We start from the raw sequence: 26059 nt of genomic DNA, 5'->3' as shown, positions 1-26059 counted from the left end.
TGGGCCTTCCACCTCTAGGCCTTCATTTACTCTCACATTGAGATTTCTGACCCTTTGCACTTTTCCTGTTTTTCACTGGAACATAGCAACCCCTCCTCCTGCCCTACCCTGCATGAAGTAGATTGGGGTTTGAGGTGAAGAGCTCACAGCCTGGCAATGCCTAAAAGACATTGCTCCCTGATCCATGGGCCTCCGCAAGAACTGCAGACCACCAGCTGGATTTGGGGTGAATGCCATCTGTGGAAGTTGTCCTAAAATGCCCTACTTTAGATGACTGCTTGAATGTGGGTGCAAAGGGCCAGTTCTGTGCAGGGATCCACTTTCCTGAAGTACACACTTTGATGAGGGACTTCACCCACAGTCCCCAGGGTACTCATCTTTACTCTTCTCATTCTGATGCCACCTCCCATGAGTGATGAGTCCACTCTTTCACAAAATCCGTCCCTTGTACTCTCACCCTCCCAATAGACTAGGTACATCTTCAGTAGGGTCTCTGTGCTCAGCTTGTGTTTCTGTATCTTTCAGAGAGGGCCCAGCCCCTGCTGCATTAGGAGTTTGGGTGAAACACCCTCCACAATGGGGTCAGTTTCCTTTCTATTTTAGTTATACAAGTTCACCACTAGGTTCCTGGCAACTAAAACTATGTTTGCCTCCTGTTCCCTGAGATCCCCCATAGCCACTGGTTATGGGTTGAGTAGTGCTCTTCTGGGATAAACCATGTTTCCAGTACTCTTCAACACTCTCATGCCCTATCATTTTGTTTTAACTGGAGATGCAGCTCATTCAGTTTGATATATTTTGCATTGTACTAGGTACTTGCAGGTGATTATTGTTTTATGACTTTAATCTCTCAAATGATGAGCTCTAATTATCACCCAGGCTCATCCTCATTTTATTTGCCCTGAATCATTTCTTTCTCCCTATGAAAGCAAAACATGGAGTGGCTCTTCATGGTGTTAAATTTTATTTTATTTTTCTAATGGATCTCCCCCCTTTGTCCCAGAAATTGTATTATTTTACTATTATTACTTGAACAGGTAAGAACAACAGATAATGCCTGTTGAGTAAATATGAGGCAGGTGCCTTCGTAAGAGTTTTGCATGAACTACATAATTGCATCCTCATCATGCCTTGGGGAGGTCCTGTCACTATTCCATCTTCAAGCTGATAAAACTGGCACAGAAAAGTTGATTCACATGTTTGTGGATGCACAGGCAGCCATGCCCTCACAAAGCAGCTACAGTTCTTACCACCAAGCTTTCCCAACTCTCTCAGGTCATTTCCCAGCATGTGCTTGTATTGGCATACATGGGCAGGAAGACACACAACACTGACAGTGTGCACAAGAGCAGGGGGCAGAAAGTCAATTTCCCTGTCATGCTTGTCCTAGTGTGTCCCTTGAGGGGCAGCCTCTGCACAGCCCCCTTTGTTCTCCTCCCATTACATTGTGTACACAGATGAGTAGACATTTGCACGTGATGGCCCCGGGTTTGATCATATAGCACATTTGTCACCCAGTATCCCAATTGTCTGTAGGGTTTTCCATACCCTGAGTAAAAACATGGGCAAGTGTTGTGGTGACAGGCACCCAGATTCTATTCCTGCTCTCAGAGACACAAAGAATTAACCTGCATTTCAGAATGTCCAGCTCTACACAGCAATCAAAGTAATCAAAGATACAAGTGCTCAGTGAATTCCCCAGGCAGGAAGGGGTAGGAGGCTGGCACCTTCCTCCTCCCTCACAAAGGTGCTCACATTTCCCATGTCCTTGGCTGGAGAGCAGGGCCTTCTTGGCTGATGGAAATAGTGATAAAATGTCCTGCGTCTTCATAATATGGCCCATATTCAGCTGTTCTTGGGTGTGCAATGTTATTTTCCCACTTGACATAACTACTGGCTCTAGAGAGCTCTTATGTCCATGTGGTGTGTCACCACATATAAAGGTAAACTCTCTGACTTACTTGGTATTTAGATAACTTATTTGGCTATTTGAATTTGACTCAGAGTTGAACACACATGTATCACCTGAGATAACCTGTGTGTGCTAATATAACAGCCAACTCAGCATCTCTCTGACTTTACTCTTATTCAGGCTACATGTCAAGCATGGTCAGTGGGCTTGGGGGACATCATTAGAGGGAGGTTAAGCTCATTGTAGGCCTCTAGGAACACAGACTGATTGAAGCTCCACTTTGAGTTGGTTGCTCTATCGTCCTCACCTGATCCTAGCTGATCCTTGCTAGACAGGGTGGCAGAGGCAGAGAGAGTGACTTCATGCACTGATTCTTGACCTTTTGCCTGGAATTAGAAGATGAGCTTTTCACTCAGACATTGAGATCAGGGCAAGCCACATGGCATGCCTGACCTCAAGAGAGAAGACTGCAGTCCCAACTGTGCCCCAAGGAAGAGCTGGAGCATCTGTGGGACAGAACTGATGTTCATGGCAGCAGTCAACTAAGTGCCAGGTGTTCTGGGTTTACTGGGAAAGCAGAAAAAGGTAGACTGATCTCAACCCTGATAAGGTTAGCAGACAAGGATGGGAAGACTTGAGTAGCACATGTCATGCACCACGTGAAGGAGGCTTAGGGGCTCTGTAGTGAAGTTAGGGACTGACACACTGTGTCTAATGGAGAGCTGCTGTAAAATTTCCCTGACAATATTTTTTATGACTGGGATTTTTGTTTTTCTGGATCCAAGATTCAGTCACAGATCATTCATGGCTTCTGGTTGCTTGGTTAGCTCTTGTTATAGGAAAAGTTCTCCATACCTTTCTGTGTTCTCTTGTGGAATTGACAGTTGTTTTGCAGAAGGTATTAACATGTACTCTTCTGATTGATCCCTTTGAGACTGGAGGCAGGATTATGCATTTTTGGTCATTTTCCAGCTAGGGAAATGCTGTGTCCCTGTGCACCACCTTAGAGGGACTTGAATGTTTCCTTCCCCCTCACCCTGCCCAGCCCATTCCTGGTGCTGTTTAGTGTGGCCACTGAAATGCTGATGTCCTCCAGATGTCATCTGTATTGCAAAAGTACCTGTCTTCCCCTCTGTATTTAGTAAGCCCTCTTTAAGGCAAAACCTGAGTCTGAATATATGTGTTCCCAATACTCTTTCACTCAATAGATGCAACATAAATAAACATTCTTTCCTAAAATAATTATTACAATGGGTGGTTGTAGAATATAATTTTCCATGTTTAGTTTTCTCTTTCCCTTTATCATGTGGTATTCTTCCATAAAGGAGAGCTTTCCTTTAACTTCCCCTGTGGCTTTGTACTTTTTATAACCATTGGTCTCATGGTATGACTTTTTATTCAATGTGGTTTCACCCATTCTAGTCAACATTCCTTTTGATGTTCAATGTATTCATAATTTGTAAGTGGGACCATTGAAGCAGTTCCCAAGTCCTTTAGATATATCCCATGGGTTGATGAATATGCTCTTATTTTCTTCTTCAGCAGGATGCTGCAGGGTTAGCTTGTGCTTTCCTTGCTTCAGCCCTGGAAGAATCAACCATTTCTCCAAGGAGCCTTATCTTGCATGGTGGATGGCATTTGGAAACAAAATGATAGGGAAATAGTCATGTGGTCATGGCTACTGGGTTGTATTTTCTTCTAGGCCTTTTCAGTGGACAGAGCTAGCAGAATGACTGATGTACTGATGACATAATCAATCAACTGACTGAGAGTTTATTTGGTGACTTTGAATCCAATCCAGTCCCACTCCACATTGCATCTTTTTCTCCCACAGTGAAAATACTGGTTGATTAGAATATCATCTCCTGAACCCCAGGTACACATGGGACTCATACTCTCTAACACTGCATAGACAAATCTTTAAGTTCAGTTAAAGGTTGCTTATTTATATATTTTTTAAATAAATCTCACCAGTAATATTATGTTAGAGTGCTTGGTTATAAAATTACTTATATTAATTCTTTTCCCCCCTTCATCATTATGGTTATACTATCAGTGTGATACATTGTTTTAGGCTTTCCCCATGACTATGTAATTTTATATTTTATGTTTATTTAAATTTTATACTTATTTGGGATAGTGCAGCCATCTATGATCAGCCCAGTTTCAGTGACTCACCATAGCATGTGACTGGGATGCAGATCTTTAAAGAGTAAAAATAAGTCATTGCAAGTCTTACCTGCATATTGGACACTCCATTGTCTCCAAATATCCTTTAGTTTATGTTTGTATAGCAACTATGTACTTCTTTGTGGTATTTATAAAATGATTGTAATTTTTCCCTTCAATGGGAAATTTGAACTAAAATGGATATAGAATACTGTATCAAACAAAAGTGGTTTTTACGTCAAACTGCTGTTAATTGACTTTAAATGTAGAAAGGAAACAGAGGTTTTGGACACTGAAGGAAATTGAGAATCTTCCTGTCTTACCTCTTTTTCTCTGACATAAATATTTATATTGAATTATGATTATGATTCTGTTTTACCCCCCAAATCTTCATCATCTCAAAAGAAATGCCACACAGCTAATATTTATGTTTCATTGATCTTCCTTGTCTTGCTTTCAAGATGACTTAATAATCAGGGAAGAAGAAGGTTGCCTGCTTATAGTAAATACTCCTGAACAAGCCCTGAAAGATCTCACCTGAGAACAGTCAGCTGAATTTTTAAATAATTATTGTTTGTTATTATATTATCAAAACCTCAGACCATCTCTGCAGGCAAAAAAACATTTTCTTTTATTATTGTTTTGTCCTGTTTTAAAACTAATTCTCACCACCAGCACAATTCTCAAGGCCCTTCCTCTCTCAGTGTGAGTAGGAATCCAGCCTCTCTCTCCTCATAATGGTAAACTATCCTCAAGGTGCTGGTCCCAGTGACTTGTTTTTGCTGTGTCCTCTCTGTCAGTGCTGTTAGCTCCTAGGGAGAAAGCACAGTGTGTCCTTGGCTCTGTGTTTGAAACCTGGGGAACAGTGTGTAGGAGATCTGTGTTCAAGCTGAATCCATGTTTTGGGGCAGGGCCAAAATGGCACTCTTGCCAGACTTCCAGTGAGCTCTTATGCTTTTAGTGAGTGACTAAGGCTATGAATGGTCTATTTTATGGTCAGTGTGTAGTCAAGGTCAGAAACATGGTGATTCAGCATATGTAATCAAGGTCATAAACATTTGCTTGTGGGGATGCCCCAGCTTGTTGATAATGTGCTTTCTTAGTTTGTCCTTTATAATAAAAAGGAATATGCAAATGGCCCTGGGGGCTATTGCCACCTCTGAATAAAAGATGACCAATAATCCCACAGTGCCTTGCATCTTCTTTCAACTGATGGATTTCTACATCTTGCTTCTTGGGTATAACCCCTGGCCTCAGTCTGACACTGCAGAAAGGCCCAGTGCTGACTATGCATCAGGTCCCTTGGGACATGCAAAGATTAGACTCAGCCCTTGTACTCAAGGAACTTCTAAGTCCTTAAAAGGAAAGTCTGTAAAAGGTACTGCTCTGTTAAATGGTGCATGTACCAGTGATCTTGGAAACTGGAGTGCTCAAACCTAGTATTCACTAAGCCTTCTTCTCATCAACTGATCAACCAATGATGGCAGGTGCAACCTGTGAAGTTGGGAAGAAGGGTGTAACTGGGCTTTGCTCATCCTTCACTCACATTCATTAATTCTTAGTGTTCTTTGTGTGGCTCCACTTCCCCTTTCCAGAGGTGTGGGCCCTCTTCTCAAGTGTTTCTTTTAGTTTCATTTTTTCCTCTCTTTATTTAGAGTCAAGAGGTTGTTCTGGCCTTGTCTGTAGCATCTGTGCTAACTTCAGGTGCCCTCACCTGGATCAGCTCACATCTCCTCTTGCCTACAGAATACATTGAGGTGGAAGTCATGGTCAAATGAGATCCCAACCACAGCTCATTTCCTGTGGATTCCCCACCTCATTTAGTGCTATAGTCTACTTATGAAATGCCAAGTAGTAGTTATCCAGAACTGAAGAGTGGAAGCAATGCAAGCATCCATTGATGGAGGAATGGATGAACATGTTGTCCACCCACACGATGGAATATAATTCACCCCACATTATGTTAAGTGTAGTCACAGAATCACAAAAGGACACTTAGTATGTAATTCTGTAGAAAATGTATCTAGAGTCATCAAACCCACAGAAACACAAACACACAATAGAGTATTACTCAGCATTAAAAGAGAATAAAATTATGTCATTTGTAAGTAAAAGGATGGAGCCAGAGAATATTATGCTAAGCAATGTAAACCAATTCCAAAAAAAAAAAAAAAAAGACTGATTGTTCTCTCTGATAAGTGGATGGTGATCCATAATGGAGGGGTGGAGGAAACACAAAGGAGGGGAGATGGCTCAAAGTGGAGGGAGGGTGGGGAGGAAGCATGCAGAGAGGAAAGACAGTGGAATGAGATGGACATCATTAACCTAGGTACAGGTATGACTGCACATATGGTGCAATGCTACATCAGGTACAACCATAGAAATAAAAAGCTATGCTAAAATTGTATAGAAGGAATCAAAATGTATTCTGCTATCATATATACCTAATTAAAATAAATGCATTAATTAATAAAAAAGGTATTGTTTATGTTAATATTAACAGGTTTATATTGCCTTCAAATGAAGTCATAAAAGAACACAGTATTGTTTATATTTCTCAGTTTTAATTTCTATCAGGGTAAATATGAAAGAGGACACCCACATAAACAGAGTTCTTGTGGCCCTTGGCTTTGGGAAAGGGCTGTGAACCTTGTATCAGGTACCTGTCCAGGGTGCTGCTTAGGAGGGGCAGCCACCTGTCTGAGGCCTGGCTGACAGCATATTGGGACTCATAGGGCGACAGCTGCTCCTCCACCTGGGGGTTGAGGTGCTGCTATTCCACAACTGAGTGCTTCATATGTGCTTGGCACAGAGGACCATGTTGAACACTTAGGATCCTCTACTGCACCTCTCATGGCCACACCATCCAGAAGATTGCCCACAGGCTTGGTCTGAGTGTGTCCTTGGCTTCTTTCACTTTATTTACTTAGTTACTCACTTCCATTGTATGTGACACCAGTGTTGGTGTGCAACAAGTTGGACAGGCTTAAAAAAAAATCACCCTTCAGCCTGAAGACAGGAGAAGCCCTGGACTAGATATCCTATCACTACACAACAACTGGGTGTTCCCTATAGCAAGACATTAGGAACAGAAACTCCTTCTGGCTCATTAACAGCACTCAAGAGCACTTGTTTTACACTCACACTGCCATGATGTATATCAATACAAGCCTTCTTAAGACAGAAATTGACAATGATAGAGGAAACTTACACACCTTACTCTTTGACAAAAAAATTTCCCGTAAGTCTCAGAAATTGACTATATTCATTAAGTTCATCTTGGATAACCTCTGAAAATAGGAAAACTTTCTTCTAAATCTGATCAGGAGCTAGGGAAGTAGCTCAGTGGTGAGTCTGCAAATCACATGTACAAAGACCTTGGATCTGGACCCAGCACCAATTAATAAATATTTTAAACATTTACTAAATATTTAATTTTAACCAATGTCCCATTATGGTAATATCAAAGGGGAAAAAAACATTTACTGGATTCCCCACCTGGCCCCAGGACATGACCCAGGGCAGTCAAAGTCAACCTCACAGGTGCAACAGACACAGAAAGTGGGTAAGAGTCCGCCTTCCATCTCCATCCCCCCCACACACAGGCAGATCTAGTCCTGATTTCCATGAGCTTCCTCATTAATAAGAAGTCATGAGGCCAGGGCCATGAACAAAGAGCTTGTAGATGCCCTGGTCTAGTCCCTGTTTGCTGCTTACTAATTGCATGCTCATTGCTAAATCCCAGCACATGTTCAGCCTTCTATTTTCTCTCCTATGCCATGCAGATCACATTTATCCAAAGTCCTTATGAGGATGGCAGAGCACAGTGAATTCAAAATCCTGCCACTGGGACAGCACACCCTGGTCACCAGGACCATCCCCTAGAGCTGCTGACCCACCACTGACAGCAACTCCCTGAGCTGAGTGTGTGAAGGACTGAGTCAAGAGACAATGCCTGAATTTACCCTGGGTTGAGCCACACCTAAGAGGTGTGACCTGGGCAACTCACAAGTCCTCTCTCGGTGACAGTTTCTATACTAATACATATGATTCTGCTCATGCCAGAATCTAGCTGTGATACACAGAACAGGTCAGAAGTCCCAGAACATGAAGAAGCTCTTTGTATCAGGTTGTATCTCTGCACTAATCCACATTCATGGCCTCAGAGCTTAGCTACCAAGTCTTGCTTCATACCAGTGACTGGCCAGCAAGCCTGTCATCACTGATGGACCCTGTATTAATCCCATGAAGATTTGAATTGCTCTGGCCTTCTGAACTTCAGTCACCACTTGGCAGTCAGCACATGAAGATGTGGCTTTGAATCTATGGCTATTGAGCAGGGATAGCTCATGAGCTGGTGGGTCAGGAGCCCTCCCTGTTCTCTTGACAACTTACCAAGTGTCTCAGGAAGGTCTTCAGAGGGGTTTTCAAGCTTACCCACACCCTTTATACTACTAACAAGCAATTTTTCTCCTGTACAATGTGCCCCCAAATGCTTTCTACTCTCTAGCCCAGGTCTACAGCCTTCTGGGTCCATCTATAGCCGCAAATGACAACTGATTTAAAGGAATTCCTGACTGCATCCATCACAACCTCACTGTCAAGATAGTTTAAAAGAAAATATGCCGGTGATTCCTATCAGTGTAGTCTCTCAGAACAAGGGTGTCCTTTTGCAGAATGCAGAGTGGCTCCACCCACTACCACACAACTAGCCTTTAAAGCCTCCTGTGTCACCTGGGCCTTAGGCAATGGGCTGTGAGAGAGAAAGCTTATTCTGATACCAGTGGGCAGAGCAAGTGAGAAAAGTGAGTGGCTGGCACCTAGATAGCATTCAGCCTCCATCAAAGAGTAACTACTACCTCAAGGAGGAAGATCCTGGGAACAAGGGAGAAACACCTGTCTGGCAACAACTGCTAAGACTCAACCCCATAAGTAACAGCCCAAAGGGGGTCTACAAGGTAGCCCCAAGGGCACTGCCTTCTGTAGGGTCAAGGTCAAGCCAGACTGCTAGGAAGTCTGAATCACCTTCCTGGAGAATCTCCCCAATTCCAGGTACTACAACTGAAGCCCCCATTGAACTGGGGGGCATAGAGGTGGGATGTATATAAAATCCTCCAAAATCAGGGCCTTGAGTTGTCCCAGAAAACAACCAGAACCCAGGGATGTGGAGTGAGGTCAAGGCCTGGAATCAGGGATCAAAGCCCTATCTTTGGAGACCATTCAAACTCTTTGCATCTCAGATACTAGAGGTGCTGCAAGGGAGTTGGTTACTACAGCCTAAGAGGAAGGGGTTCCCTCAAGAGATCCAGATGTCAAGTTCTGGCCTCCTTCAGACTTTTCTCCCCACCAGGAAACAGTCTGCAAAATGGTGAAATGCTAGGCAGGTACTTAGGAACACTTGTGGTTGCAGGTAGAGAGTTAGTCACTGCTAACATCACGTGAAGTTCACTGCTAACATCACTTGAAGTTGCTTCTTTGTTTCAGAACTGCTCTTTAGAAAAGGCCTGGAAGAACCAGCATAAACCAGTCAAAAATACAGAGCTCCTCTTCAAAGGGCAAACTTTGCTCAATCTGACTCATTATAATGCTAAATTATCTGCTTTAAATGAAGTGAATCTGCCATTTGTTTGATTTGGTACTGGGAATAGAAGCTGGGGTGCTTTACCATTTTGTGGTAGAGATTTCTCAGAAGAAAGAAAAGAGAACATGATGCCCTCTGTATCATTGTGAGGCCTCGGGAAATTGGTTTTGAGCATTCTTGCTACTTTGTAGAATAGAAATATACTGCTCAAACAAGAATGTATATTACCTCATATGAAGACAAGTTTAGTATGTAAAAAGAAACTAACCAGACTATATAAGGGATCCCTGCCTACACTAAATGCTCAGCCTTTGGATAAGAATCCACTGAGCCTGAATGGACACAAATAAACACTGCTTCCTGTTGAATACCCTGGTGTCCCCTGTCTGTGTGAGAATCCCATGCAACATTTTATTTTGATTTGTTTGAGGCAGGATCTCACTTATCTTATCCTTCTCATTGCTATATATTTATAATGACCAGCTTGCTTAGAAGTGTTTACATCCTATGAGAAGTGAAAAGAAGATCTGAAAAAGGATTTTGAAGACTCTTAAATAGTAGTCTTCAAAAACTTACATGAAAACCAACTCAAGTTTTAAGCTCCTTCTTTAGAAACATTAGATATGTTGTACTGCTTAAAAATAACGTATTCAAACTGATTTGTGCCCATGTTTGCAACTCTAATGAAATTACTCTTAAAATAGTCTAATGTGAGAGTTTTTCTATGGCAAGAATTCACATGGCTTGTATAGAAACTCTCAACAGGGCTGGAGATGTAGTTGAGTGCTAGAGAGCTTGCCCAGCATGTATAGGCCTTGAAGTTTAACTGCCAACACTGCAAGAAAAGGAAAGGGAGAAAGAAGGAAGGAAGGATGGAAAAAAAGAGGGGACAAGAGGGGATGGAAAGGAATGAGTCATTAAAACAAAAGGGCATGTGGTACAAATATAAACATATGAAGTACTAGTTCTGTAAAATATTTACAGAGCTTTAGAATTTTAGTGACATCAAACTGGGTGACATTATGACTGTATAGAGTTCTGCCTTGGCCTGTCCTAAACCAACCAATCGGTGAGTGACCTGGAGATGACTCCTCTCTGGCTTGATTGCAACAGTCTTGAACCTGTGCTGCTTCAGGATGCACAGCATAATGAAGGGGCCAAGACATCTCTGACAGGGAGCATGAGTGTGCTAGGCCCCTGGGATCCCATGACCAGGGCTCCTGATAGGCATGCCCACAGCTACCCCCCCACCCCTACCAGCTGATGGTTCATAATGGTCTGCTCCGTTGCCTAGTGCATGTTTGTTTCTGACCAAAGGCCTGAGTGTCCACTGCCTGTTTTGGTGAGGCTGGGCATGGTGTGGTTGTTGAGGGAATAGTCAAAGTAGGCTTAGCATGATGGAGGGGCAAAGGCTGCCCCTCAGCCCTACTTGCAGGTGGTCCTGGAAGAAGTAAGCAGAGTTGTGGTGTGCATTGTCTGAAGACATGGAAACACACACTAGTCCTTATGGCTGTTCGTGGGAATCGGTGATATGTACAGCTATTGGATTTTTTGTAGTTCTCTTGTTTTTGTGGCAAAGTTATCAGTCTGTGAGAAGCAGGCGTTACATGAGAAGAGAAAAAGAGCTTGCTTTAAAACTTTCTGGACTACTTGGAGAAAAATGTGAACTACTTTAAAAAATTAGCCTTGTTCAAAAACAGTATGAAGGCTTAGAGTCACTAAAAGATGCCATTTTGGTGAAGAAGTCAATAGAAGCAGAAAATTTGGAGGCAATATATGAAAACCTGGATAGGTCCACATATACACATGAGGATGAAATACTCTTTCTAGGAAAAGAGCTAAAAGAAGAGAAAACTAAACATTGTCAACAGGATGAATTGAAGGTGGATATATCAAAAAAGATTAAGGTCCTAGAAAATGAATCAAAATCCCTCAAGTCACAAATACTTGAAGCTAAAAAAGCGTTGAGAATGTTTCAAATGAATGAAGAAGACGTTACGGTAGCTATAAAAGAGGCTTGGAATGAAATTCCCAACTTCAGGAAAGTCAGAAACAGCATTTAAAAGAAGTTGAGGTATGGAAAGAAAAAGTGAATGGCCTTAATAAACAAAAAAATGATATTGAACACTCTAAAATACATGCAGAACAAGTTCTAAGAGATAAAGAAAATCACATTAATTCTCTGACTGAACACTTAATGAGGATAAAAAAAAGATGAAGGTAACTTGGAGTTGGAAATGGAGAATGAATCAGAAATTGGTGCTCACTTAGAAGATCAGCCCAAAGGGGCTTTGAAGAAACTGGTTTATGTTGCTAAGTTAAAGGCCTCTTTTACAATCTTAGAGAAAGAAATCAAATTTTTACTTTATTATCTGAAGTAATTGAAACAAAGGAAGAGGTTATCCAACATATTAAAAATCTTAAGACAGAACAAGTATCTTTGCAAGCAGAAAATACACAGTTTGAAAGTGAGAATCAGAATCTTCAGCTGAAAGTTAAAATCATGATGGAACTATATCAAGATAATGTAATGGAACTCCAAAGGAAATTAATAGGAGAGCAAGAGGAGAAGCTTTCCAAAGTGGGGAAAAAAAAAAGATCAGCCATACAACTAAACCGCTGGAGACCTATAGAAAGCGAACCAAAGATCTTGAAGAAGAATTGGAGAGAACCATTCATTTTTATCAGGGGCATGTTATGTACTACAAGAAAAAAGCACATGGTAATGAGTTGGCAGCTCAGAGTGCTGAAAGATACCTCAATGATTTAAGGCAACAAAATGCTCACAACAGAGAAGAATTAACTGAAATGGAGTTCAAATTTAAACTTGTAGAAAAAGATCCTTCTGTGCCTGATGTTTCGAATACAGCCTTTGGCAGAGAGAATTCCCCAAATGGTCCCTCACCTTTGGGTCGAGCTTCATGTGAAACAAGTCCTTCTCATTCAGAAAATAAGGGTCCACTCATACTCTCATCTTTGTTGCAAGAGGGCCCAGAGAATCCTCTGGACCATCCGACTAACAATGAAAGAAGGGAATCAAAGTGTGATAAGTTAACTGATCCTCAGAGAGCACCTTTTGACACTGGGCCCCTGGCACCTCCATGGGAACAGGCCCATAGGATAATGATCCCTCCACCAGGCCAACCATATTCTGATCCACAGTGTCCTCTACAAAGCCAAGATGGATGTTATTCTAATTATGGTAGAAGACCTGGATCAGCAGAACTCAGAAGTTCCACTATGCCGCCTTTGGATAAAATGGATGGGCCTACATCTTCAGAAATGGAACTCAGTAGAAATGAAATCAAAGTCAATCTTGGTGATTCCAAAGTGCCTGATTCATCTCTCCCTGCTGAAAACCAAGGAACTGGCTCTGGCTTTGCTTTCTAACCTTTCCCTCCAATCAGAGGTTCATTGTTTCCAGTGGATCCAAGGAGTCAGTTCATGAGAGGGCCCTTTTACCTTCACCTCCTCCAGGAAAAATGTATGGAGCATCTCAAGAATATCTTCCACCAGGCCCGCCACCACCTCTATTTCCAATTGGACCATGGTGTTTTCCTCATAATCTCCCCCAAGAGCTGGATTTCTTCCCTGGTCCCCCACCCCTGCATTCTGAAAGTATATTTGAGTTCCCTTCAGGGTTGATTCCACCTTCAAATGAACCTGCTACTGAACATTCAGGAGCACATCCAGAAACTTGACAATATTTTTTATCTGCCTTTAAAAGTAATATATCTCTCATTGTTAATTTAAGTAATTGCTTTGGAGTGATTATACATTTGTTCCAATTGAAGCTCAATTGAATGGTAATTCTTAGGATATATTTTGTAAATTAATATGGTTTAAATATTAATCTTATGAGTAAATTATTTCCATTTTATCTTGTTCTAGAGAGTATAGCATTTAATTTGAATAATACATTATTATAGGAGTAACAACCAAAGTTTTATATATGTAATCTTGCAGTTGGGGATATTTTAAACTCCAGACAAAGACTTCCCTTTATACAAAGAAATGTATTTACTGTGATTGTAGCAAATGTGAAAGTAAGTTTATGCTTAATGAAAGATTTTAGTTAATTTAAAGTCGTGTTTATTATTGATAATGATAATAAAAATCAGCTAGTTTTTCTATAAAAAAAAAGAATAACTAGAGCATATTAAGAGTCAACCAGAAAACACAATTAAACATGTCATGGAAATTAGAGACTTCAAAAAAAGGTTCCAGTTCTCAGAAAACTTGTAGGAATTTGGAGACCATAATTTAAATTCACTCTGTCCCTATTTTCCCTAATATATTCTTTATTTTATGCCTGTTCTGCTGTGGTTCACTGATAGGAGGAGTGTCCTAGTCTTTGTTTTGTCTTCAGGGAGCATTTTGTAAAATGCAAATGAATTATGAGGACTCTGAAATGAAGAAACAAAGACATAACTTCAAATTTGTTATTGTTACATTAGATAGTCATGAAATGACTCTGCTAAACTACTATAAATGTTTGATGTTATTAATCTCAATTTCTGTATCATTGCAAATATGTAAGAATTTACAAAACTGCACCGGTCCAGAGGTGACACTTTGAACAATATTTCACTGATAGTGACCAAGAAAGAACATTTATTAAGAATACCCTAATTAAGAATTAGTGGTTAAAGCTTTTTTCCAAGTGTTAAATATACTCTTCAGTTTTTTGTAAAGAGCATACCTTTAGATCTAAAATAAATGCAGTAATATAATTTTCTTCTTAAATATAAGCAACACCTTTATCACAATTGATGGCCAGTGAAGACTTTCAATGATACTTGAGCCCACAATTAATTTAAATGAGAAACAAGTTGGGCCTTGAAAAAGAAACTCTACAAGTTCAATAAATCAAATCTGTTTTCCCTCGAGAGTAACACTGGTTGTTAAGTTGATCCTATAAATAATTTTTACTTTCCAGCATAAAGCATTCCTTGCTCTAAATGAGTGGATGGCAGTCTACATCCATGGTCTGTATAAAATGGACTGGTGTTCCCCCACTGATATTAATCCAGAACTTCTTCTGCCCTAACTACTAAAGGAGAATAGTTGCTAGTATATTTCATGTTTTACCCCAAGAAACTGGAAATATGATAATTTCAGGTTAAAAACACACCTGAAATGCCTAAATACCATGATATAGTCTTATAAAAAGTTATAACTTGAGAAGAAAAACCTGAAATGTTCTTCTAAATATGACACCATTTATTGAATAAGATTCCAACTTTGTTTACAGCTCTGAAAATGACAGTTAAATAAAATAAAACAATATTAAAAATTGGCAATTTATAGAAAAATAAGGAAGTATTAAGTCCAAAAATAAGTCATATATTCTATACATATTTATATGCATTTTACCTAAGTAATTGGGCTGTTATTGTAAAAATCAAAATTCCCACAACTAGTGAAGAAATCTCCTGATTTTTGAGCTGTTATAATTAAAGCAATAGCCTTTTTTACATATAGCATAAATGAATGAAACTAATAGCTACATGATTAAGTGTTTTATTTAAAAACATTTTTTAGTCGTTGATTTACCTTTATTCATTTATTTATATGTAGTACAGAGAATGAAGCCCAGTGCCTCACACATGCTATGCAGGAGCTCTGCCACTGAGTCACAACCCCAGCCCATGATTATTTTTTATTAACCACTAATAATAATCTAAAAGAGAAAATTAGTATATCTCCATTATCAAAGAAATACAAGCCCAAAATAATAAACAACAAAAATTAGACCTGAGTTATTTTCTAATGTTCTATTCATTACAGGTATTGTTTGATTCTATAGTGGTTTTACCAAAGGCATGAAATATTTCCTAGCACTTGGCCAGCATCTACTCTTCTACAATATAGGAAATGGTTATGGTAGAATTTTGCTGACATGAATTAAATTCATATATTCAGGGATGTCAATATTCCTCAAATATGCTATGGACCTGAAAATATTGTTATTGAGTAAAATGATTGTGTTTAAAAAATGTTGAGGTGTGGGGTTGTGATTCAGCAATAGAGCATTCACCTAGAATGTGCAAGGTCCTAGGTTCAATCCTCAACACGACATATAGATTAATAAATGTATTGTGTCTATCTACAACTAAAAATTGGTTAACATGGCAAATTTGATATCATGTATATTTTAACTACAATAAAATGGAAAACAAACAACTTAGGGTTGCCAGTGAGGGAGCTGTGAGACTAAAGGAATAGACAGATGGGTTCTCAATGAGGATGGCAGGTGGCCGAATTTCTATAGGTGTTTTAGATGGTGCCACATCCTGGGATATCCAGTCTGGTGAGGTGTCCATTTGAGGATTAATTTGAGAGGGCTTAGTTGGTGATGGCATGCTGTTCCTAAATCCTTGCCTGAAATTTTGGTTGAGTCATTATGCCACTTGCTATATTAATATTGGGTCAGAGGAAAACATACAACTTTATTTTTGTTTTTTTTTTCAACATACAACTTTATGAAGGTCAAAATTATTACGAATATGGCCTCCTATTCTTAGAGTGTTTTAAAGTAACAGATTCCTGGAAATAAGAAATGACAACTTCCTTTGGGACATGTAAACCTCCATTCAAAACATAAATATACTTTATTAACCCATAGGAAAATTCTGTGATATAAATTACATGATGCACTTTTTCCTGAGTCCTCTCTCTTCCATTAGCCCACGCCTCTACTGAGAGTACCTCCTGGAGGCTGCAAGGCCTGCTGCCTGAGAACAGTGAGCTCTGCCTTGAGCAAACTTGAAAGTGGCTCTCTGGTGAGGTTCAGAGGAAGGCAGGAATAGAGAAGTCTGGGCAGGGCAATGGCATGGCATGGCATGACAAGGAATATTCTTGGAGATGCTGCCTTCTGTCTGGAGGACCTGCTGGAGGAACAGGTGTTGAAAGGAACTGTGGCACCAGGGAACATAGGGAAGGAACCATCCAAAACATGCTATGAAACCTGGCTTCTCCTAGGAACTTTTCAGTAACCCTGTCTCTCCAACTGTTCCTGGAGAGGTGTGTGGCTGTCTGCATATGGGACAAAGTGCCTAGTGACCCTTTCTTCTTCAAGGATAAAATCAGGGCCTTAAGCAACTTAGTGAGACCCTGTCTTTTTGTGACTGGCTTATTTGAGTTGGCCTAATATTTTCAAGGTTCCTTGTGTCATAGAATGTTATCAGTACTTCACTCCTTTCTTTTGCAGAACAACTTTCCACTAGTGGATATGCCATATTTATTAATCTATTATGTTAGTTGACTGAGTAACTTGTACTTTTTGGCTATTTGAGTAACGCTGCTGTGAACACTCATGTACAAACTTTTGGCTCCACCTCTACCTTTTTTTCTCGTGGGTGTACCTACAAGTTGAATTGCTGGGTCATTTAGTAACTCTGTGTCTAACATGCAAGGAGTTGCCAGACTGTGCTAGAAAGCAGGCACATCCTTTACATTTTCTTCCCCAGGTCACTGTGTGTCCTTATCCCTGAGAACATATTCTATTGTCCACGTCTTTGATTGTAGCCATCCTTCTAGCCATAATGTGGTCTCTTGTTATGACTTTGATTTGCAATTCCTTAATGCTAAATGATAAATTATGACTACAAACATAATGATCTTTAGAGAAGTACATATTCATGTCTTTGGACTTTTTTAATTGGATTTTCTTTGCTGTTACAATTCTTTCTATATTTGGGGTAACAGTTATTTTTGAGTTATAATCTATGATTTGCAAATATTTTCTTCCATTCTGTGAGTTGTCAATTAAATTTCTTAATGCATACTTTGAGGCTCAAATCTTATTTTCAACTAAGTTCAACTTATTTTTTTTCTTTTGTTGCTTAGCTGGTGCCGTATATTAGTAACCACTAGTAAAAGTAAGGCCAAAACGATGTATTCCTATATTTTTTCTAAGAGTTTGTAGTTGTAATTTTGCATTGAGTTCTGTGATACATTTTGATGGTGTGTGTGTGTGTGTGTGTGTGTGTGTATGTGTCTATGGATGAAGGGAGGGAGTCTGATTCCATTCTTTTCTATGTATGTATCTGTTCTCCCAGCACTCTTTGTTGAAAATGGTTCTTTGTTGAAAAATGCCCATGCACTCTTGGTGATGCCTTAGCACATAATAATATTGATCATACATAAGGATTTTCTGCCAAAACTCATTCATGATTTGTTCTTCAGGATAAGAAGTCACAAAAGCCCTCTTGGTAAAAGGTTTGCTCTCTCCATCCTTCCCAGCTCACTGTACAGTGCCCACCTGCAGGTATAGGTACAGCCTGCAGTTGCAGAGGCTGGACTGTCTCTGGGCCTCAGGCCCTGAGGACTCCACTTCTGTTGAGCACTCATGCCCATCCATCTAGGTCCACATGTCAGATTAGCACTTCTGACATAGGACACCCTAGTCCAGCCTACTTGACAAAGCACATGTTCATCTAGACTTGTCAGAGACCCAGGCACATTGAACCCAAAATGGACTGTTAGTCCCCTCAAATGCATAGCTCCAAGTATCTACCACACAGGTCTCTTCCTAGGATGTCATCCAAAGAGGCACAGGAGCAAATTCTCTTCTAATCCATCCATGTAGCAATCAGTTATTGATTGTATGGGTAGGGCCCTTGACACTTTTGACCCATTTTTTTCTGGTGAGGGGAGTGGATTGAGTCTTCCAAATTGATTCCTTTGAGGCAGGAGACAGGTTTATGTTGGCTCAAGGAGGAGTAGGCAGCCAGTGAACAGGGCCCCTCTAGATTTGCTTCCTATGTGAACCTCTCCAAGACCCTGAAGGGGTCCTTCCTCCTAGGATGGCACTTGGAGCCCTCCTACCCATACATTCAGAACTCTATGAGAGGTAACTCTATACCTTGCACCTGCTCATCTCTGGGCTGATCACCCATTCATCTTTGTGCACAGAACTTTGCTTCATTTCTATCAGGTGCCACTCCTTGGCAGAAGTGCACCTCTCTCCACTCACATTTTCTATCAAAATTGCAAAGACAAAGAGGTTGATTTCTTATTTTGGTATAATTTGAGTTATACCATCATGCAAACTTTATTTCTCTGAAACATATTTTATGTACAAAAGTATGCCCACAATTGTATTTGTATTTTAACTTTTATTCAAAATTTCATAACAGTTTTGCATGCCATAGCTCACAGAGCATATTAGGATTCACAAACATTAATAAGATACACCATTTTATTTTAAATATTAGATTTCTCAAGATGTGAGTAGGTCTTAAATGTAAATATCACAGACTCATAATTATGTGACAATTAATAAGCTTTTAGTTTCCACCCCATACTTTAAGGTTAAAGGAAAACTACTTAGACATGTTACATTTAGTGGAGTTTCTTAAGCAAGGAAATGAGAATGGAAACAAAATGACTCACTTACTTGTCAGGCTCATGACTGGAACAGCTTCACAGCACTTATGACTCCCATGTGGCAGGGGAGCACTGATGAAGAGGAACAGTGAGGCTGAAAACAGCTTCCCAGGTCACATAGAACCCCATTCCTAGGATTCTGCAATTCACATGCTCAGCACTGCCATTTCTGAGACTGGGTTTGATACCTCATATAAATAAAATTCACATGTGACTCAGTAATATGCCACTTGAAATTAAAATACTGCAAACTGTAAGTCAAGCACAAAAAGAATTATGAACACCATATCACCCCCCAAAAATTTCTAATACTTGATCTCTTAGGTGATCTTGTACCTCTTTGTGCTTCAATGATAGTCATTGTATTTACATTTATTAAAAAAGAGATCAATGTTATGAGAATACTAATTCACTGAATACTTAATTTGATATTTATCCTTAATTAATTTTATGAAGATCAAGGATGCTTTCTAAATTCAGGTCAGTACATTCAAGAAAAAGTTTTTGGATTGATGGTAAACTGGCATGTTTATTTTACAACAATACAACAGGTTACCCTTTAAATCTTTGTTCAACAAGATACCACTATCAGGGCTGGGGTCATAGCTCAGCAGTAGAGCACTTGTCCCTAACATGAGAGGTACTGGGTTCAACCCTCAGCACCACATAAAAATGAATAAATAAATAAAGATATTGTGTCCATCTTTAAAAAAATTCATAAAGAAAGATACCATTGTCTTCTGAAGTTGTACATTTCTAGTCATATTGCACATTGAATAGCACTGAAAATCAGACATTAATTTTTCTGTTAATGAATTAGCTGTAATGTTGGTTTATGTTGCTGATCACTTTGTATATAATCACAACTAAATCCTAGGAATGTTTATCTTCCAGGAAGTAGCATTACTAAACATTGAAATAAAGAATTATTCTTATGTTTGATACAAAACTATTCAAAATCAATTTGTGCTGGTTCATCATAGAAATGTAGATATATGTTAAAGGTAATGTGAATAAATATTTCTGTTTTAATGGACACTAATAAATATATGATTCAGCTATGAGACTATATATTAAGTATTGATCAAATCCATTCATGAATTTGTATTTGTAAAGAGCTTTAGTTCTCACTAAATATAGTAGGTGTTCAAAACCACTATCATCAAGTTGACTTTGTAAGATAGTGGTATAAACTGGGGCAAAAAGTCCTTTTTGTAGTGTCCCCCAAACCCTCCACCAAGTTCTGTCAGTGAGGATGGCAAACAGACTCTGACCCACTCACCCTGCTCACAGGCTGGTGGGTAGTCACTATTTCAGTGACTATCTCAGTCCTGGGGGTTTCAAGGCCTCTCACATGCTAGGCAAGTGTTCTGTGAGCAACCTATATCCCCAGCCTCCTTTAAATCTTATTGTGAGACAGGGCTTTCCTACATTGCACAGTTTGGACTGAAATTTGTAATACTCCTGTCTCAAATTTCTGAGTCACTCAAATTATAGGTATGTTCTACCATGGCTGGCATGATAAGCCAAATTCATTTTGAAATTTCAGTAAAAGACTGGAAGTTTTTTAACCTTTCTATACTTTACTAAGCATGGAGTGGTGAATGTGATCAATAGTCATCATAAAACTGTTAGCAACATAGCCACAATGCAGAGGTAGGGGGCACCTATGAAACCATGTCTGTTAAGCTTTGATTTTAACACTGCTATGCTGTCATTCAATTTGCCTTCAGTATCAGAGCTGCCTTTAAGTTAGACACAAAGATCTGAGAGTTTCTTCAAAATATTAAATACATTCCAATTACAAAATGAAAAATAATTATTTTTGGTAGATCAGTTAAAATCACAAGCCACACTACTATCCAAATATAAACTCTAATTAGGTAAGTGTTTCCTTCTAACAATGTCAAGTAGTGAATTACTTCACTATACATCTCCACCCTTCAATCCTCCTTCTCCTTTTTGTGATATCCAGGACTGGATGTTATAATTACCTGCTGCTTCACAATGATGATGAGAAAGGTATGATTACTTTCATAATTTGTTAATTTGAGCCCATTTTCAGAGTTACTAAAAGTTGTATTCCCTTTTTTCCTTCAGTGTTATCTGAACTATAGTAGAGTAATTCAAGAAGTCAGTGTATATCTCCCTATGATAATGTGGCAGAACACAAACTCAGAGGTATTTAATCTGTGAGACAGCATTCAAACTGAGACCACTTAGTTTTAAAAGCTTTTTATGTGATCAAGTATTACCAAGATCATAGTTTTTTGAATGATAATTCAATGATTAGGCTTTCATGGTTACATAATGAAGTGTGATGCAGGGTGTCATTTCAGGAGTTCATTCACTGAGCAGGGAGGAAGAAGAGAGTCTAGGCAGACTTGAGGCTTCATCAATCAGTATAAACTAAAATTTGCTGAAAATTAAAACCCAATAAAGATTGCTATGATGTGACTTACAAAGTGGAGGCTGATAATCTCTTCTCCACTTTGAAGTCATCATTTTGACCTTGCTTGCCTCTCAGGTGGTTTGGGAGGTGCCATCAAAGGAAGAAAGTGCATAAACAGCTCTTCTTCCTGATGATCACATATTGGAGGAAGGAGGTAAAATGAATTCAGAAGGTGTGTAGTACCTGAATAATCTGACAAGTCAGTGATGATGACCATGGGAATGAACTCATGAAGCCAAATGTTCCCATATGAAGAAGAACAGGACCCTCACTGAAGAGAATGAAAGCCCTCCCCATTGGACCTGCTTCAAAAGGATCCCATGGTGCCCTAGCAACACACCATGTTGTCAATTCTGCCTGAGAGCCACTGCCCATTTCACCTGGGGAAGGCAAAGAGTGGTTGAGGGAGGTTGAGAAGAGGTGTGAGAGGAATGCAGGAGGTGGATGGGCTCAATGAGCCTTCACATCCCTCTCTCCTCCCTCCATAGAACCTCCTGCACTTCCCTATCAGAGGCCCAATCATAACTGACAGAGGTGGGAGAGAGCTGGGGTTACAAGCAGCTTAAAGGAGATTTCTGATGGGAGCAGCAGTAGCATTTGGGTACCCCAAAGGAAAACAGACTCCTGGATGTTATTCACAGACACAGCTCAGATTTTCTTCCTGTGTGTCCTCAGCAGCCTGCAAGGGGGAAGATCCAGACCCATTATTGTCTGACTGTGAACTCAGCTTAGGACAGCAGCATCCTGGGAGCATCAGATGGCTGTCAGCATGATGGGGTGCTGGAGGTCAGACTGAGCTGGAAAGAAATGTGCAAAGACTAATGACAGCCTGTCAGAGCCAAGAGGCTTACTGGAGATCATTTTCCCCCAGTGACACAGTGTTGATGACAAAGCAGAAGCCCAGAAAAGAAAAGGGATTCCCTCAAGGCCCATGGTGAACTTTAGATTAGGCCTGGAGACATCCTTCTGCTCCTTGCTCAGACAAAGCTTATTTCCTGGACAACTCCCTGGGTGACACCTGCTGACCAGAATCACTGTAGGTTCTGAAAATCCATGCAGGCCTTTTCAGGGGATTTTGGAATACCAACAGCTCCAGCATGGCCTCCAATACCATATGAGTCTGCCCTGTTTCTCTTGCTGAGCACATCTCCAGCTGCTTTCCTCCCTACTGTCCTGCTACTTCACCAGCCACATTACCACACCTCGGCAAAACAGGACTGTGCACATCACAGGCTTTGGGCCAAAAAGGGCTTTCCACTGGTATTTTCAGGCCTTCCAGCTAAGATTTTCTACTTAAAATCACTTAAAAAGAACACTAAATGATGTCAAGAGAAATGATATAAAATTTCTAATTCATTGTCCTTTAAAAAAATCATTGTTGTAGCACATTCATATCTGGTCACTTAGGGGTTGTCAATGTCTGTTTTTCAATGAGAGTGACAAAGTTGAGTAGGTGTCACAAAGCACATATGGCCCTCAAAAGCTGCAATATTTACCATCTGGTTTTTGAAAAGAAAGAGTTGACCATATGTTTTCTGAGAACACTGTATTTGTTCTGGTATCAGGAGCATTGGAATAGCTGGCCTCTGTCTGGGACACTCTTACTCTGATGGACATATGACCTGTCCCTTACTTCCCATTGTGACCTCGCCATAGTCTCTGTCTTGGTTCATCATATAATTATATATGCTCTTAATTATTTATGCCCTTTTCTCACATGGACTCACTGATCTGCCTTTGACTTCCAAAATTTGTAGTAGTCCCACCAATGTCTCATTTCCTTGAGAGCAGGTGCATCATCATTCTTCAGGAGTCCTGGTTTGTGGAACTAATGATGACCTTACAAAGAGCAAGTGCTCGATGAATATTTGTTGACTGAATAACTAATGTCACATAACAAAAGGAGGAGGCCTTTGAGCCAGGAGCAAAAGCCAAATTCAACCTTCCCACAGGAAATCTTACTACACTGTGGTGGTGAAACACATATATGAAGGGAAGAAGTGCTGCCATGAATTCCTCTGTGAACAGGAGACAATGGGGTGTGGGATGTCAGCAGGAATTGGCACAGCACTACATCATCTCCACCCTGAACCCTGCTCACAGACATCTCCACCAGGAAAAATGGTGAGATGTTCCAAAGGCATCTGGGAGGTAGAAGGTCACATGACTGTAATCTGGCCAATCAGAAGAGACCATCCTCCCAGAACACACTGATTGACTATGGTCTATGACCAGTCAGGCTGAATAGGTCAGGACTCAAGGTAGAACCATCAGGGAGGGTTGCAGAGGGAGTTAGTGTCCATCCTGTCAATATGAAGTCATATCCCTAAAAAAATGACACCCTATTAGAAGTCAGCAAACAAGTCAGGAGAGATCACTCCTGCTGACCTCATCAGCAACCAGATGCAGCTTTGCCTCAGGCCACCTGCCACTGGGCTTCTTTCTTTCTTAGATCATTCTTTGCCTGCTCTATCATAATAATTTGAACTCACTTCTCTGTCACTGTTCATCCAAAGACTCCTGAGAGTTCCTACCAGCTGTCTAAATGGAGAACTCTGGAACATTAACTACAACCAATATACCGGAATGGTGGAATTCAGCAATTATGAACAATAAAATCAATCACCATGAACTACACTTGGGTTTAGTAAAGCAAACCACAGGCTTCAACTATATCTTACACACTAGTAATGACTGTATTATCATCAATAGTGGATCCAGTGGTGATATAATTCCATTAGTTCTGAAGGATGGCAAATATACAGTTGATTGCATGAAAATAAATCATTTTGGAAGTTACAAAAGAGTCTTCAATTTCAAAAAGATGAACAGAGAATTCAGAAGAGATACAGCATTTCTCCTTCTATGGAAGGAGGGGAAATAGAATAAGCAAGGTATTGAGAAAGAGGCAAAGAGCAACAGAATTTGGTCCATAGTATAAAAAGTGACAAACAGAAACAAGAGGAAAAAAACAATAAAGAGCACTAGTAAGAAAGGAAACCAAAATATATAATCCCAAAACCCAGGTGCCTACAGGAGAATGCTAGGAAACAATAGATACATTTTAAAATGCTAAAAATGAGGGAAGAAATAAGTGTATGTCCTTGAACCAATCAGCATAGCCAGAATTCACATGAGAATGCACACATGTTCCCACTACTATTTTTGTGTGTGAGAGAGAAAAAAACAATGAAAAATAATAAAAATTTAGAAATTCCAACATCTTAGTGTAGAATGAAGAAACTATCTTCACTGAGGTGGTTAAAATAGTTGATTGGAATCAGTGGTCACTTTTTTTATGCCCTAGTGTCTTTCTTTCCATTTCTTCTTGAGTTAAGTACTGTCAGAGCAAGGGGGGTGGGAGGTGTTAACACCATTCTGTCTTTGTGTTGCTCTCTGAGTTGCCAGTTGGAACAGCTTGAGATTGAGTTGTTTTGATACATGACTCAGCTTTCCTTCTCATTAGTATTAAGTGGGAGGAGTTACTTAGTACTGTCAGTATAATTTTCTCCATTCACCCCAGTTTGGTACACACTTGGGGTACTCAGTTTGGATATGCTCAGGGTACCACTTCTATAGCTCTCTGTGAGAGGAGTTCCAGTAGGTGAAGCTGGATCAGACCTAATGGGGTTTGTTTTAGTGGTGCCACCTTGGGAGGGATTAGATTGACTAAGACCTAGGGTAGACAGTAGCTCATCTCTGATGAGGGTGTGGTCATCAGGAGAAAACAAATTGTGGGGCAGAGGGACCAATCCTCCACTGACTGATGCCCATGAGCACAGCATTCATGAGTTTAACACCTGAAGTGTTGACCCTACCAGCTCAGACTCCCAGCCCACTTCAGCTGGTCACATGAACCACCAGACACAAAGGACAAATGCGTTGATCTCCTCTTTGCCCTTCTTACTTCAATCAAACAGGGTGAAGTCCACTCTGTGCCTATTTCACTCAATTGACCTCTCCTTGGTCACTCTATAGATGTCAGCCAAGATATTGCAGCTATGGTCTTATTTTTCCCCAAATATTCTAAGACCTATAGTAACCAGGACAGTGATCTCACCCATAGATGGCTCCTGCTTCTGTTCCCAGAGGCCATCTGAGATACAGAGCATACTTTTCAAGCTCCAGCACACACTGAAGTCTCTGCATCAGCTAAGATCAGGCAGCATTTTTAACAGCTCAGACTTTTCTGAACCCAAACTCTGTTCACCCTTCCTCTTTTTGTGGTGAATTAGCACCAGAAGCACTCATAGGGCAGCCAGGTCATCACTGATGTAGTCCTTCATTTTTGCTTATTGTACCAAAGTTTCTGTATCCTTAATCCACTTTGAGTGTCTGATATGAAATGTTAATAAAATCCCTTCTTCACAGACCATGCTGAGAAGCTATACATCATTATTTTGGTCCTGAGGCACATTACAGCCTAGAATGCAGCTTTCTTCTATTCCACCATTTTCCATCTCTTAGTCTACACTCCATCTACATAATTTATATAAGGTGACCATTGACATGGGTCCCAGCTGCCAAGCTGTGCACTCAGACCCATGGTCCC

General features: G+C 40.2%; 1 pseudogene; it reads left to right on the top strand.

Annotated features, from left to right (window-relative positions):
• Positions 1 to 13363, top strand: part of LOC107160111 — a 55375-nt pseudogene extending 42012 nt beyond the window's left edge.
• The last annotated feature ends 12696 nt before the right edge of the window (positions 13364 to 26059 follow it).

The sequence above is a fragment of the Marmota marmota genome, unplaced genomic scaffold (genome assembly GCF_001458135.2).
Source record: "Marmota marmota marmota unplaced genomic scaffold, marMar, whole genome shotgun sequence".
Classification (NCBI taxonomy): Eukaryota; Metazoa; Chordata; class Mammalia; order Rodentia; family Sciuridae; genus Marmota; species Marmota marmota.
This window is presented reverse-complemented; position numbering and strand designations above follow the sequence as displayed.